Source organism: Podarcis vaucheri (genome assembly GCF_965113315.1).
Source record: "Podarcis vaucheri genome assembly, chromosome: 4".
Taxonomy (NCBI): Eukaryota; Metazoa; Chordata; class Lepidosauria; order Squamata; family Lacertidae; genus Podarcis; species Podarcis vaucheri.
Window position 1 is genome coordinate 48,504,641 of NC_138762.1, and position 15,640 is coordinate 48,520,280.

The following is a 15,640-nucleotide window of genomic DNA, read 5'->3' on the forward strand; positions in this document are numbered from 1 at the left end:
TTAAGAAATAGACTGACAGCAAACATAATATGTTATAATTCCACATCTATGCTTGCTAGTCCTTCTATACTGCTCTGCTCTGGGAATTACAATTTCTTTAATAATGCATTTGTCTGTATTACTTTTAGCTATTTCCATGCTGTGAACAGACCTAAGATCTATAGATGAAGGGTGGTATACAAATCTAATAAATAAATAAAATTAATTAAATAAATAAATAAATAAATAAATAAATAAATAAATAAATAAATAAAACTTCTTAGGGCCAAACCACCCACCATATGCAATCATGTCCAACTATAGATGGATGCCCCTTTCTTTTATTGAAAAGCAGATCTGAAGGAGATACCGTAAGTAGTGTGATGAAGACACTTAACTCGTTTCCTACTCATTCCCTATTTTTTTCATCCAACACACTTCTAAATATGTTTTATTTTGTATTACCCTCTCCAACTGACCATTTCTCCAAAGAATTTCAGATTCACAAGACAGAGATCCATTTGGAGATAAAATATTAAGTGGGAAACAGACAGGATTATTCACCACCTCCCCAAGCAAATTTCAGTTGTTTTTTTAAAGGTCATTGGCTGTGCTTGTTGGGGCTTATGGGAGTTGTGCAACATCAGGAGAACTAAATGTTCCCCACACCTGGGCTAGGTAGACTAAATCTGAGCTGGGGAACCTCTGCACCAAGCACCAAGTGTGGCCTTTCTGGCCCTTGAGACTTTCCCTACATCATGCTCCCTCCCCAGTCTTGCTGAATGTCCTCATTAAGTGCTTTTTCCTGACAAGAATATGTTATTGTATTGCAATAATGCCTCTTGATTGTGTACAAGGATATCTGTATAGAAACCTCTGACTTTTGGGTTACTGAAATGTAGCCTATACAAGGGTAAAAGTCACATGCACCTACCCTTGCATCTGGCTAAGCCCACTACTGCTATATGCCCACCCAAAAGTCACCCACAAGGGCACAAAGGGTCCTTCACCCCTTTACTAAAGGGACTAATAATCTGACTTTGTGTAAAGCACTGATGGCAAGCAGTTACTTTAAAAGTAGTTTCAGTACAACTACTACCTGAAACAAGCATTGCCAATATGTTCCTCTCCTGAATTTTTGGAATCCAGCTCCCATAACCCCCAGCCTATTGGTCAAGGATGATGGGAGTTATAGTTCACATCATCGGAGCAGAGCAGGACAGCCCACTGTCTACCACAATCTAAAAATGTATTTAACTACCAGTTAACCACACTTTAGTAAAGCTAAAATTATTATGTGTCCATCTATGTACGTGTAAGAAAAGCTCTGCCATTTAGTAGACCATCTTCATCTTAGAAGGCAGTATAGTTATGTAAAGAAGTGTTGCAAAACTCATAAAAATACAGCTATATTCTGAAAACCATTTTATTTCATTTATGATAGAGATTACAGCTTCTGCTGATACTGTATCGTTCATAATGAAAATACAGGGTGATTCATAATGAAGTATACAGTTTCCTGTATACTTCATTATAAATCCCCCTTTATGTGCATTTCCTTGTTGGCTGTACAGAAGCCTTCACCAACTTGAGGAGCTTCAGATGCTTTTGACTGCAGTTTCCCATCAGCCCCAGCCAGCACAGTCTGGGGAAGGCGGCTACACACTATAATCAAACATGCATGTTTAGCGAAGTTGATAGATTTATATACAAATTTAATTCCTTATAGATATTGCCTAGATAATTATCCCAAAGCTTTAGTCATTCGATGAATTCTGCACTCCGTTTTTAAATTAATCTCCACAGTTCCTTTTCAATTTGACTACTGATTTTAATATGGCTCCAGAATTTCCTATTGTGCCATACATCTACACTGCTTGACTTACTCCAGCTTCTCTTTCCAAACATGACTGTTTTATGACAATATAGGAAATAGGCTTAAACATATTGCATAGGCTAGGCTTAATCAACCTTGTTTGATTCAGTAATAAAGGCATAAAGCAGCAAAGTAGTTACAGAGGTTATATTAAAGATTCCTGTTCCATACTGTGCCCATCGTCTTCAGAACTCAGTAATAGATCTCAAATCAATATTCATGTAGCATCTTAAATTTACCATTTTACCCTTCTTACAAGCAGCTCCACAGGGCCCATAAAATCAAGTGGTTAAATTTCTTTTAAAACTAGTCAATTATAAATATAGGGCAATTTATTCATTAAGAAACTACTCAAGAGTTTAGGTTCTTGATTCTGCACTTAATCTTTTGCTACTGATTTCCACACAATCTGTTTTATAACAACAAGCAGCACATTCCGAATAAGCTATTTCCTCTTGACACAAGTAGCTTCCATAACAATCTATGACATGCCTACTGAATGTAAAGTAGGAAAAATAATATTGGTTGAAGGCTAGGGAGGAACTTGGAGGGGAATTTGGAGAGCAAACTACAAGCCTGTTTGCATTCAATTTTGCATTAACTGGACATGGTTTCTGACACCACATCTTCTATGACTGCTATCCTAACCATGTCTACTTAGAAATAGGTCAAGTGAATTCAATAGGATTTACTCCCAGGTAAATGAGATTGAAACTACAGCCAAAAAAGCGAGAGGTGCCACTGAAGTTCACTGTGCTCAGATCTGGAAATCCTTTCTTCAATGACAAAATGAGCATTACAGGTCTTCTTGAGTTCTTCTTTGCCTCTGATTAAAATTCAACCTGGAAAAGACTCTCCTTTCCTCCCACCGACCCAACCAAGGCAGCTCCTACTCTCCAAGACTCTCTTACTTCTCTTTAAACAGTGCCTCTTTAAACAGGACTAGCATCAGTAGCAGCAGCTGTGCTACTGTGTCAGTACCCCTTGTGCAAAACAACTTTTCCAAGGGCCACCAGAGTGTATGCTAAATTTGGCTTGGCACTTAAAATGAGACAAGTCACCACCACTAAAAGCAATGTAAGAAGGCTCTAGAAGAATGGCGGATCAAAGGAAAAGACATCAACAGCAGCATCTAGACCAGAAGAAGTGAGGAAGGGTTCAAATGCGACTTTCCTAGCCACCATGCAGTAAATGAAACAGCAATTTCAATACTGGAAGCACCAACTGGAAAAGGCAATCTGCTATACCTCCCAAGACTAGCCTGAATCAAGTTTCAGGAAGCAGTAGATGTGTCAGCTGCAATTCATCAAAAGATTCAAAGGACGAGATTCACAGCAGGTTTGTCAAGAGGCAAAGAGAAAAAGATAGCAGAAAAAGGCCCAAAAGGCACAAATGCAAGAGGAACAAGTGAATAAGGAGGACATCTCACACTTTGCCATCAATCTACTAAGCTTCTTATTACTCCCACCTCTTTATTATAACTTCTGTTTTTATTATGTTAAAAGTTGCTCAGTCAGATGGACAGGGTATAAGTAATTGTTATTGTTATTTCTTAATACTTTTAACAAAATTGCAGAATTTTGTCATGTCAGGTGTTGGCCACTTTTGTCTCTTAATTCACAGTGTATGTGTGTGTGTGTGTGTTTGTGTGTGTGTGTGTGTGAAAACTATACAACATTATTTTCAAGAAAGACTTAAGAACATGAAGCGGAAAAGTCAGGGAATATTTAGAGTACTTAAACACATTTCCAAATTGATCTGCATTTTATTTGTGCACTGAAATGGAAGACTAAGAATATTAATATGGCAAGTTTGACATTATAACAATTGATGCAAATGCTAGTATCTAATGATAATTCTTACATGCTTCTATCAATGAGAGAACAGAACTATTGTCACCTCTAAGTGTATGTGTAGTTTTGCTTCCTTGCATTTTCATAGCATGGACAAAAGAATAAGAGTGCACTTTCAGTCTAATTTACGTGCATGTCAATTGTAAGACATTTTCTTAAAATTCTGATGAAATAATTAGAGTGATTACAGGTTAGACATCAAAAGGACAATTCCCTATCTAGGTAAAATTAATTTAAGGTACTATAAACACTTCTGATCTCCTCCATATAATTCTTCTGGCTGTCATTTTCTTCAACTACCATCAACTAGGAGATGTTCTGCAAAAATCAGCCCTGTTCCCTGTCACTATGATCATGTCATATCTTCCTAAGCTACACTAGTTTCCTGTCTCTTTTCACATAGATGCATAATTTTATTTGTATGCCACCTTTCCACAGTTCAAATCATGCTCAAGGAGGCTTACAAAATGAAAAAATATATGGCTACAACGTAACAACGGTAGTCATAATATATAAAATATTTTAAAACACACAACCAAGTGGAATGACTTCCACATAAATCATAAGATCTAAAATAAATATACAAAAGGCAACAGCAACAAACCCTGCCAACAGAAAACACCACACCCCAGCCCATGAACTTCAAATTTTATATTTATCAGTTTAAGGCTTATCATATGTCTGCTCTGTTGGCTCCTTTCTTATCGCACCATTTCTTGTTCTCAGCATTCAAACTAATTTCCTAGTGTTCCCCCTCTCCAGTTGCTTTCCCCCACTCTTGAACACAGTGCTCCTTGTGGTTTAAACCAGGGGTAGTCAACCTTTTTATACCTACCACCCACTAATGCATCTTTCTTGATGGTAAAATTTCCTTACCGCCCACCAGTGCTCGATGGAAGGAGGATTCAGCTTGTGCCGTAGAACTCCCCACCGCCCACCGAGAATCCTGAAACGCCCACTAGTAGGCAGTAGGGACCAGGTTGACATCCCCTGCTTTAAACAGTCACTGTTCCACAGGTAGTGATGGCCACCATCTGAAATGACCTTAAAAGGGTCATGGACAACGGTCTTTCAACGATATAGCTACAGCCAAGCCACAGCACACCCACCTGAGTCAGATATACCACAGGGCAAGTAAAGAGCTGACTCAGCCAAAATGGGGTTTGCAGGTGCCTGCAAGACCCTGTGCAAAACTCTCTTCACACAACTTGGCAACCAGCTGATCACTGGATCTTTCAAAGCTCCTGGTAAAGCAGCCTTTCTCAACTTGTGGGTCCCCAGATGTTGTTGAACTACAACTCCCATCACCCCTAGCTAGCAAGGCCAGAGCTCAGGGATGATGGGAGTTGTAGTCCAACAACATCTGGAGACCCACAGGTTGAGAACCACTGTAATGTAAAGCATTCTACAAGGCTGCTGGGACTTGCAGGATACTTTGTAAGGGCCTTTTCCTGCACAGTTTGAATTCAAACTCTGGGTAAAACAGAATCACCTGAGATCATTTAAAACTATCCTTAAAATATAGAATTACAAATTATTCATTACTGTAATAGCAAGGATGACTTATTCAGTTTTGTAAAAAGAGGCTAGTATTGAAAGGCTAACATATTTTAAATTTTTTAAAATGCATTAATTATGCAATTACTTTGAGTGTTTTTTGATTACATATTAATGTTAATATGATTACATACTATGTGTTCCTATTTCAGATATGATTTATTATTAATATAATAAAATGTACAGAGATAAAAAATGAAAAACAAACATGCTTAACAAGTTTCCTGAATTAGAAATTCACTCAAGAGCATACATTTTTCTTTCAGTGCTAAATGCAGTCCCTACTGTCGCAAACATAAAAGTATGATTTTTCTTTCACAACTATTATACCACGGTCCTATGCATGTCTAAAGGTAAAGGGACCCCTGACCATTAGGTCCAGTCGTGGCCGACTCTGGGGTTGCGGCGCTCATCTCACTTTATTGGCGGAGGGAGCCAGCGTGCAGCTTCTGGGTCATGTGGCCAGCATGACTAAGCCGCTTCTGGCAAACCAGAGCAGCGCACGGAAAGACTGTTTACCTTCCTGCCAGAGCAGTACCTATTTATCTACTTGCACTTTAACGTGCTTTCGAACTGCTAGGTTGGCAGGAGCAGGGACCGAGCAATGGGAGCTCACCCCATCGCAGAGATTCTCACTGAGCTCAGGGGGACTTACTCCCATTGAAGTGTGTATAGAATTGCAGTCTTAGTCAACTCTTTTAAATACTGTAAATCTGAATAGCTTGGACACAAAACAGGTTTAGGTTTTTGTTTGTTTTGTTGCTAACTTTTTTATTCCAAGTTCTTACCAGCATGGGAAAGAAGCTAGATCTCAAATTAGAATTCTTAGTTTCTAAAGATAGGAAATTAAAGTTTGACAATTCCCACCAAAAGCCCAGATTCAACCTCAAATGCGACATTTACTTGATATTTCTACAGAGTGCTTTAGTACTACAACAGCAGATAATCTTCTAATTTCTGTGACACCTGTCCTATTAATTGGAAATGTTTCCAATATCCAGATCTATCATCACACAGGTAACTGAGCATGTTATTGTCCAAGCATATGTGTTATGAATTCTGAAATGATGGACTATGCCAAGGCCAGATGTCAGAGATGTTGAAACTGATAATCCATCAGTAATTTTCTATCTGTCGGAATAGCTCTGACCCACTGAACTAAATAAATATGTTTAATCACAAACTGGTCAACTTATCAAAAAGTGCCATAGGGTAAACAGAAGGTCTTGTCAAACAGAGGGCAGGCATTGCCTGAACTACAGCTACGCACAGAAGCCTGGCAGGTACCTTATCTTAATATCTTTACTTTCTGAAATACACAGATAAAAAAATCACATTAGAAAATCCTGCATTATTTATAAGGAACTATACCCCAAACAACATGCATTTCTGTAGAGTTTTCCCCATCTTGTGGGAGTGGGGTGGGAAATCAACCACCATTTCTTCACAAATCTTTAATGAACACAAATCAAGCAAAATGTTTATGCCTCAGGTCAATGTGAATTCCAAAAAAAAACACACAAAAAAACTGCTCCTAGAAGAAACAGGCCCTCTACACTTGTCTGGATTGTGCCTTGAATCATCGAAGCATTCTGATGAAACTAGTGAAAAAGTAGTTATTCCTCTGAAGTAACATACCAACAACCCAGAGATATTAACGTGTCACTGTACTGCTGTCCTGTGTTGGCAGCCATGACAGAAAGCTCTTGAACTTGTTTATTCACACTTGTTTAATCCTGTTTCCATACAGTGCCTCACAGCCTTTGGGGCTGAGAAGATGGATGACGAGAGCTAAGGCCACAAGGGGTTGGGGTCACAATGTCACTGGATCTCATTAACTACATCACTCACCGCACCAGACACTTCAGAGGTCAACTCAGCTGAGGACGCTAGGATAGGTGATGAAGGAATGGCTGACACATGCGCTGATTTTTTTTTTTTAATCCTGCTGTTGATATCACATATATTGAAATAAGGGCATTCCCTCAGCTTGCCCTTAACCTGCCCAATATGTTAGTTCATTTTAACACCAATTGTTTAAAGCTTGTTTCCACATGTCAAAGCAAAATAGCTGAAAAGCAACAAAAGTACACAAACGGGGGGGGGGGGAGGGGGAATCAGGACGTAGGACTAGTTTTATAAAGCAGTGTTCTGTATGATTTAAAAAAAAACAACAACTCACCTTTTACCTTTACCTTACTAGGAGAAACAGAAGTTCAACTGCATAGCTGTGCATGCTCACTCTCTGTCTTTACACATTAACTCTTGTCTCTCTAATTTAAAATTGGAATGTAAACAAAATAAATAAATAAATAGATGACACACACATACTTTCCCACCGTATTTTAAGGTTACAGAAGACCATATGAACACAGCTGTTTTTCATATAGGAAAGAGTTATGACAGACAAACTCTCCTGGTTGTTCATTTGTGCCAGTGAGACTGAGTGAACTTGCTGACAAAAAACTCCCAATGTTGCGATGCTTTTATTAAAAGTTTTATAAAACTTTATATTTTAAATTCTTCAGACATTAAAATGCTCAAAAAGAAAGACAGGCCCAATCAAAAAGAAAAAAGCTGAGAAAAAGAAGCAAGGATACAAGGCAATTGGGTTACTGTGCAGCATTTTCTGAAGCTGCTGAAGGAAGAACATAAAAGTCCTGCTGGATCAGGCCAAAGTTCCAATGAGTCCAGCAGTCTGTTCTCACAGTGGCTAGCCAAGTGCCCATGGAAAGTACACAAGCAGAACCAAAGCACAATAGCATTCTCCCAGCCTGCAATTCCAAGCTACTGGTATTCAGAGACAATAGTGATCAGCAGGGTGGATGTGGTTACCTGACCATCCTGTCCCCAACATTGTTGTGGCTTACCAGAAAGCAGAGGGTGGTGGTGAGGTTGGCATGGTGCTCCTGCTGGTACATTTGTACTGCACCAAACTTGCTGCTGCCTCACCCCTCCATCTCTGCCTTCCAGTAAGCCACTGAGATGCCAGTGACCTGAGACCAAACAAGTGCTGCCCCTCTCTGACCACAACAGTTCAGAGCCATACTGCCTCCTAGAGTGGAGTTGGAACATAAGCCTCATCCTCCATGGATTTGTCTATTCCTCTTTTAAAGACATCTAAGTTGGTAGCCATCACTACATCTTGTGGGAGAGAATTCCATAGTTTAACTAAGAGCAGTGTAAGTACTTTCACCTGTCCTGAAGTTTCCAACATTTAGCTATATTGGACGTCCCTGATTCTAGTATCATAAGTGAAAGGGGGAAACTGTCCACTTTCTCCACAACATGCGTCATTTTATACAACTTCATCACATTCCCTCTTGTTTGCCTTTACTCTAAACTAAAAAGTCCCAAATGCTGTAATGTTTTCTCACTGGGGAGTCCTTCCATACATCCTACTTTACTGAGGACAGCTGCTTATGTGAAGAGCTGTCAAAGGACAGTCCTCTATTTGAAGTTGTCACTTATCTGAAGAGCTATTTAAAGTCTGATTTGAAGATAAAGTACCACAAGAAGCAGAAGCAGGGACTTTGAAGCTGCCCATCAACAGCACCTGGGTAGCAGATAGAACAGGCAAACAGCTTACCTGTTTGCATTATGGTGAGATGTACTGTATTTCTATTTAAATTAAATAATTTCAAAATCTGGATCTGCACATAAAAATTAGAATGTGCAAATTTGATGTAAACCTTTTCCTTCTTTTCCTGTCTTTTTTGGTGATGCACTGAAGAAAGCTGAAGAAAAAGACACTCACTTTAGGGATGAGTGGTTTCCCCTTGTGGAAATTTTTTTTAAAAAATTCATGATTTTCATAATTTTTAATGTGCAAATCCCAAATTACCATGCACATGCTAGAAAAACACTTGAGTGAATTTAAAGGCTGTCAAGATAAATGGACCATCAGGTTTCCTTAATATTTTGTTAGTTTAGCTTCATATAATAAAGCTCTATAAATTCTAAAGTTTTTAATCTTCAAGCTCCCCCGACCTTTACACATTTTCCTCTACCAACTTCTAAAACATCTCCCAAATAACAAAGTGAATTGTAACCTCCAAAAACCCAAGCCTCAATAAATTTGCTCATTTCCAAGGTGCTATGAGACTTTTCTTTTTTGCAGGAACAAATGAACATGGCTACACTTCTGGAAGTTCTCTTGAATGTTAGTATCGTCAGAACTGACAAGAGATTTCCTTTGTGTATATAAAAATGTTTCATTAAGATAGAAGAGAAGGGGGCAAAAACAATTGATGGAAGATGGTATAATAGGAAAAACAGCCCTGAGAGTCCAAACTGTTGGGAAAACTCTCATATTAGATAGGCAAGTCTTGGGTTTTTTTAAGCGTGATTTTTAAAAGTGTATCTTATTTTCCACCTCAAATGGAGGAAAAAAAGGAATGCCTAAATATTTAATTAGAACTGTAACTACTTCATTTGTTTTTTAAGCAAGCACAATCACATTACTTGTTAGTCACTTGTTATCAATAAGCCTACAACACATTTAATAACATAAACATAAATACATTATGCCATTTTAAAAGTTCATACAAAACACCTACCATTCAATATATATACATACAAACAAACCAATCCCCAATGAAAATATGGTAAGGATGTTGAAAGCAAACTGTATTTATGCACCATTTTGAAATCAATAGGTCAGTCATCACATTAGTATCTATGGCTTTAAGACTTAACCCTGCTATTGTTCTCTGTGTCTATTATGTCCAACAAGAAGGAAATATCCAAGCAAGATGGGGGAAGAAAATATTGTGACTGCTTGCTAATGTGTCAAGGCCATTGTCTCTACTTGGACATGGCAGTGCAAGAATATTTAGCAACATGTATATCAAAGAACAACAATTCTACTCATTTAAGAGAATACTGTCAAATATTATCTACGGAAGTCATGGTAACGGCACCAGTTCTTTATATAACTCAGATATTTGCCTGTTACTTACTAGACTGAAACCACTGGCTCCAGTCATTCTGAATACTGAATAGGCATCAGATAATTATTCAAATATTGTGAAGTGACTCCCTACATGAAAAATGCAGAAGTTTTCATCTCTTGAGGTTACAAAAAAGAAAGTGATAGAATTCTACTTTCTATAAACAAAAGTAACTACTAATAATGAAATCCCATCAATGTCACCAACTTTACCCCAATGATTTCTTACAATTAGGAGTTCAATGTGCTTTGTTAGTATTGAGATCATGTAGTGTTTTGTAAATGGTTTGGAGTGCTGCTTCAAATGATTTTTTTTATCTCATCTGACATCATAAATTGTACAACATGTCTGAGGCATATGCCAACAATAGCCAGTATTTTAATTAATATTCAAATAGCACTTGCGGGTTTCTATACAGAGAGAACAGAGGTGTGGAAATGCAAATGTGTTAAATAATATGATGTGCTATCTTGATCAGCTATGCTGTTTTCTCAACTGACTAAAATTAGAAAAATACTGAGCATGCCAAAAGTACAAGGAACAGAGAACAAGTAATCAACCTATACAGCACCAGACTGTTAGAATAAAAATGATATAAGATGCACTATAAGATGCTTAGCTTCAAATACTCTCTCAAGAGGAATATGTACATTTCAGTAGCTTTCCAAACTGTACAAAAAGTAGAATTTCACACAGCATGCCAGCCACGCCTTCTCTACAAAGTGTGAAGAGGATGTGTCTGCATGTGTGCCTCCTGCCTTTCAAACATTACAGAAAATACATAGTTGGCATGTGGTGGAAATGTATTTGCTGTAATCTGAAACATTGTTAAAAATCAAACAATCCAAAATATATAGTAGAATAAAAAATATTTCTCAACAAAAATCAGTGACATTGAAATGGGGCCAGTTCAAGTATGTTTAGCCCAATGATGAATAATAGTTCATTAAATCACAAATTTACATGATCATCCAGCTAATGAAGCCTGGTTTCATATTACTGAAGTAGTATGTCAGCCATGGAAAACTCCCCACAGTTCAACCCTACTTGCATGGTAATATATAAACTTCTGGTGTAGCATTCGTTTTCAGGAAGTATCCCTTTTCCGCATAAAGCATTCATGCTCAAGGCAAGAGCCAAACAACCTTAGGCTGCATGATTTTGCATTCACTCAGTGGTTAAAGGTGGATGTTCAGAAATGTGAAATCTGGCCTCCAATGCACAAGAGAGATACAACTGTATGTCTGATGTCTCTGCTGAAGCGCTCATAATTATTTGTTTTTGCTGTCAGTATTAGTCTAAGAGTGCCACATATTATTACGGTTAGGAAGTTACTGAAGATTCAGTTTTATTGAATATATGATGCAGCTACAATGAATCAGTACAGACTATTAAGTGCACTTGTCCATAGAAAAATAACTAAACAGCATGTAACACCCATCCCCTCCACACAAGAGAAGTACTGCTTTGTCCATCCATCCCAATACTGTCTACTCTGACTGGCAGTGACCCTCAAAGATTTCAGGTCACATCTCATGCAAAATGCTTGTGCTTCCCTTTAAAGTCATATGGGTCTTATGACCAAAGGGTCTGAAGGAACACCTGCTACCATATCAATCTTACTCTATAATGAAATCATTTTCATAGGCTCTCCTCTAGTCCCTCAACCATTTAAAGAAAGGTAGATGGAGGCCGGGAGAGAAAGGGCCTTCTCAGTGCGGGTGCCTCATTTGTGGAGTTCTCTTTCCAGGGCTGACCCACCCAGCGTCAACGTTGTTATCCCTTTGGCACTGTATTCCTTTCAGGCAATGTCATTCTTATCGTCAAAACTTTTTATTTCATTTTTTATTTCATAAAGTAGTAAAAAAAACCAACCCTCAAAGGATAGTGTTTTTATTGTATCATAATGGTCTCTTGCTGTCTCTCAATGTACTATTGTAATAATTTATATTGGTTTTGTATACTGTCCTGGAAACTCTGCTGAAGGATAGTATATACATATTTTAAGGGGGGTGCTAGGAACTGAATCAAGATTTTCCTGAATGGAAAGTGTTTGCACTGCCACAAAGCTATGTCCCTCCTGCAATGGGTTGCAGTAATGTAACTGCAGAGTATGGCATAAGCAATTTTACACATTCGGTTAAAAAAATATGGTGGTCATGTAAAAAGGGTTAATAATAACAGATCCAAAAGCAATATTTCTAATCATATCAAATTCTCCACTCCAACAAACTTATTAGATCTACGCTTCCCAAACTCAAAACTTCATTGAATTTACTTAACTGACTCCCTGGAGGTTATCTACTATATTCCAATCTCACCCCTTTTCAGCTTCACTTCCCATGCTCCTTCAACTCAACTCAAGATAATATACGTAGTTTGCATAAAGTTGAGTCTTATGAGATCACTTCTTCCTTTCCACAATTCCTGTTTTAACTTACACCTTGAGAAATCTTAATTTTTTTAAAAGGTATTTTAGAGATGTAAAATTGTTGCATCTAGCCAGCTAGTATCTATACTTCTGAATCTGAAAAAAAACCACACTGGATTTGGTTTTGCCACATGAATTATACTATATTTTTATTATTATTTTTAAAATACTTGGATTTTTAGGTACCTTTGATCAAATTTAATTTTATCAGCAATCTTATAGGATGGTTAGTCAGTCTATAATATGGTGGGTCTTTTCATCTAATCCTTATATTGGTACAAACTAGAGAGACATGAAACAAGATTAGACATATTGTGTGAAAAAAATTGGTTCATGTTTTAGAGTGATGCCCTTGCTAAATTCAGTAAATGCCATAATCTCTTATTCTGACAGATAAAAGCATCAATTTACTCTAGATTTTAAAGCAAACAGGATCATTATGTTTGGAGAGCGGTCCAGAGCTTGCTATTTCAGCAATCTGTGACCTATAAATAATGCAAGACCATTTCCTCTCTTTAAATGAAATCAGGCAAGCACCCTGGAAGATGGTGGCCAAAATACAGCCTTTAGCTATATTGTTCAGTATCTTGACTAAATTAAAAAGAAGGATATTGTTCATTATTTTATCAGCATCAAGCCTCGTTTTTTTACTGGAAAAAGTGAATTTATATAAATTGTTTCTGATTTTTAATATACTGTACGCAAACACAAAAAAGTAGGGAAGCCCTGCTAAATAAGTGACTTGTGTTTTGTTCCAAAAGAAAGGGTAGGAGGGAAATGATCAGTTTTTGCATGACTTTTGACCTCTGAACCACAACCTTCTTGCTACTAAAGCATTCAACACCTCATTTAATCTCTCTCCTCACTACACTGGCCCAGTGCTGAAAAAAGAAAAGGGAAAAAAATAATCTGGGGACTTCATCAATTTTTCATGAATTTTCATTTAGGCCAGAGCCCCTCTTACAGTGGTCGATAGATCAAGCGGCTGCCTCATATTTAACACCTGGGGCTACAGCTGCTATCCCTAGTACTGCAACCAACTCTGCCTGGATCTGAGGCAGTCTCAGCCAGCGCTAGGCGTTCTCTCTACTCTAAGTGCAGGTATGAATCTTACCTTTGCAACTTCTTCAAGCTGTGTCTCATGATCGTTTCAACTGGATTTGAGTAAATTAAAGGTTGAAACAAGTCCTAACCTTATTAAGGTTTATGCAGATTGCTTCTAAACAAATTGCAAATTCTTTAAAAGAAAATCAGAGGATTTTATTCCCTAAAACTGAAAACAGTCTTTCAAGTAGGAATATGTAAAACTTTAAAAGGAAAAAAAAAATCACAGGTATACTTGATCTGTTACTAAAATGTAAGTATAACTTGACAGTTCTGGGAACTTCATAATCTGTACAAAAGTGTGGAGAAGACTTTAAAAAGGACATGCAAAATGTTTGCCACAAAACATTATGAAAAAAGAAAAATAGGCATCACTAGCAAATTGTTATAAAAGTGGACTTCATGATTTGTAGGGTCCCATGAATCCCACCAGAACATACAACTATATGTTGTTACCAGGGTGTGATACATCTACAGGATAATTGCTATACAGCCAGACCGGGGGTGGGGCAGGGTGGTCCTTGCATATGGATCAATCTTATGTTTCATCATGAGAAGCGTGTTGGAATTGTATAAGAAACTGCTGCAGAAGAGGGACTATGAGTAACATCATGGAAAGAGTATTTCTATGATTAAGGTTAACTGTGAAGCTCCCTTGTTATTTTGTTGCATGTTGTTTAAGTCATCTTGTTATATTTATAGTATCAGAATGTGGCTTATTGGTTTGTTACTATGTTTGCTACTGCTTTGCTGTGTTATTATGAAATTGTTTTGCAGTGTTTATTTGAAATGTATTCCTGTTCTCTTTGTTGGAATCTACTTTGAGCATTCTTTTTTGTGGAAAAGTGGCTTGCAAATAAATTGAATGAATGAATGATTTGGCTTGTTTTAATCTCCAAACTGGAATAAAGTTCCTAGATTGACTTTCCCCTTCCTTGGCAGCTCTCAAAGAACCAGACCAATCCTCTTGCACTGCCAGTAGGGTATCAGCTTTCTTCATTCCCCTTCTTCTCTGTGGTCCTAACATGCTGTGCGGTGCATTATGACTAAAAAAGCGGTTTACCATTGGGAGTACTTTGGGGACTGAGATTTGGGTGCAGAAGGGTGTTTCTTCATTTCATCAGATTGGCTTGAGAGATAAACTAATGCACTTCAGATTTGTTCTAGAAACAAATGTGTTCATTTCCAAGTTATTTTGAGCAGAACTTGGGGGAGTTCACCCTTCTTTTATTACAAGATATGAGCCCCAACTTACAAGTTATTGAACATATAAAGAAAATAGGGCATAAAGCTTTGGGGACAGGTAGCTTCAGGTGGGGGAAAGAGAAAATCCCTCTCTGCTACGTCCTGGACGTAATCTAGATTAAGGGGCCCCATGGCTGTTGTTACTTAAAAAAAAATAAGAGATTAGCAGCCATGGAATTCAAACATGTGTCAGTTATGCCTGGTTTTAGTTTTATTCATTCTCTTTCAATTTGTAACTATTCCAAGCAACCCTTTCTTTACTTTCCTTGCAGCATATTATTTATTTAGTGCCAACAGTCAATTAAGAATATTTTTTTCCATATTCTACTTACTATTTATTAAGGTTACAATGATATGTACATGTACATCAGAGCAAGTTCTGTTGAAGTCAATTGAACTTATATCTAAATATATAAACATAGGACTGCAGAACAAGCTTATCCAAAATTAAGCTTAAAACAAGCCAAAAATATCAGGTGAATGTAATCTTTATTGCGGTCCAAAAACCTGTAACATAGATTCAGAATAAAATGCAGATTCATTCAGACAACTCCCTGGAAGAGGGAGACCGAGACGATATTTGTTTAGTCTTTAAGTATGATGATCTTTGATACATATGACTGCCGAAAGAAACTTTGCCATG

At 37.6% G+C, this 15,640-nt stretch overlaps 1 protein-coding gene and 1 long non-coding RNA gene across 22 annotated transcripts in view; one reads left to right on the forward strand and one right to left on the reverse strand.

Annotated features, from left to right (window-relative positions):
• The window catches only part of LOC309531406, a 57,964-nt gene extending 50,613 nt beyond the window's left edge, over nucleotides 1-7,351 (forward strand). Inside the window, exon 3 of the long non-coding RNA XR_014219302.1 lies at nucleotides 7,016-7,351. This is a non-coding gene — a long non-coding RNA (uncharacterized lncRNA). The remainder of the gene's footprint in view (nucleotides 1-7,015) is intronic.
• The window catches only part of ROBO2 (roundabout guidance receptor 2), an 810,838-nt gene that overhangs the window by 379,708 nt on the left and 415,490 nt on the right, over nucleotides 1-15,640 (reverse strand). The window lies entirely within an intron of this gene.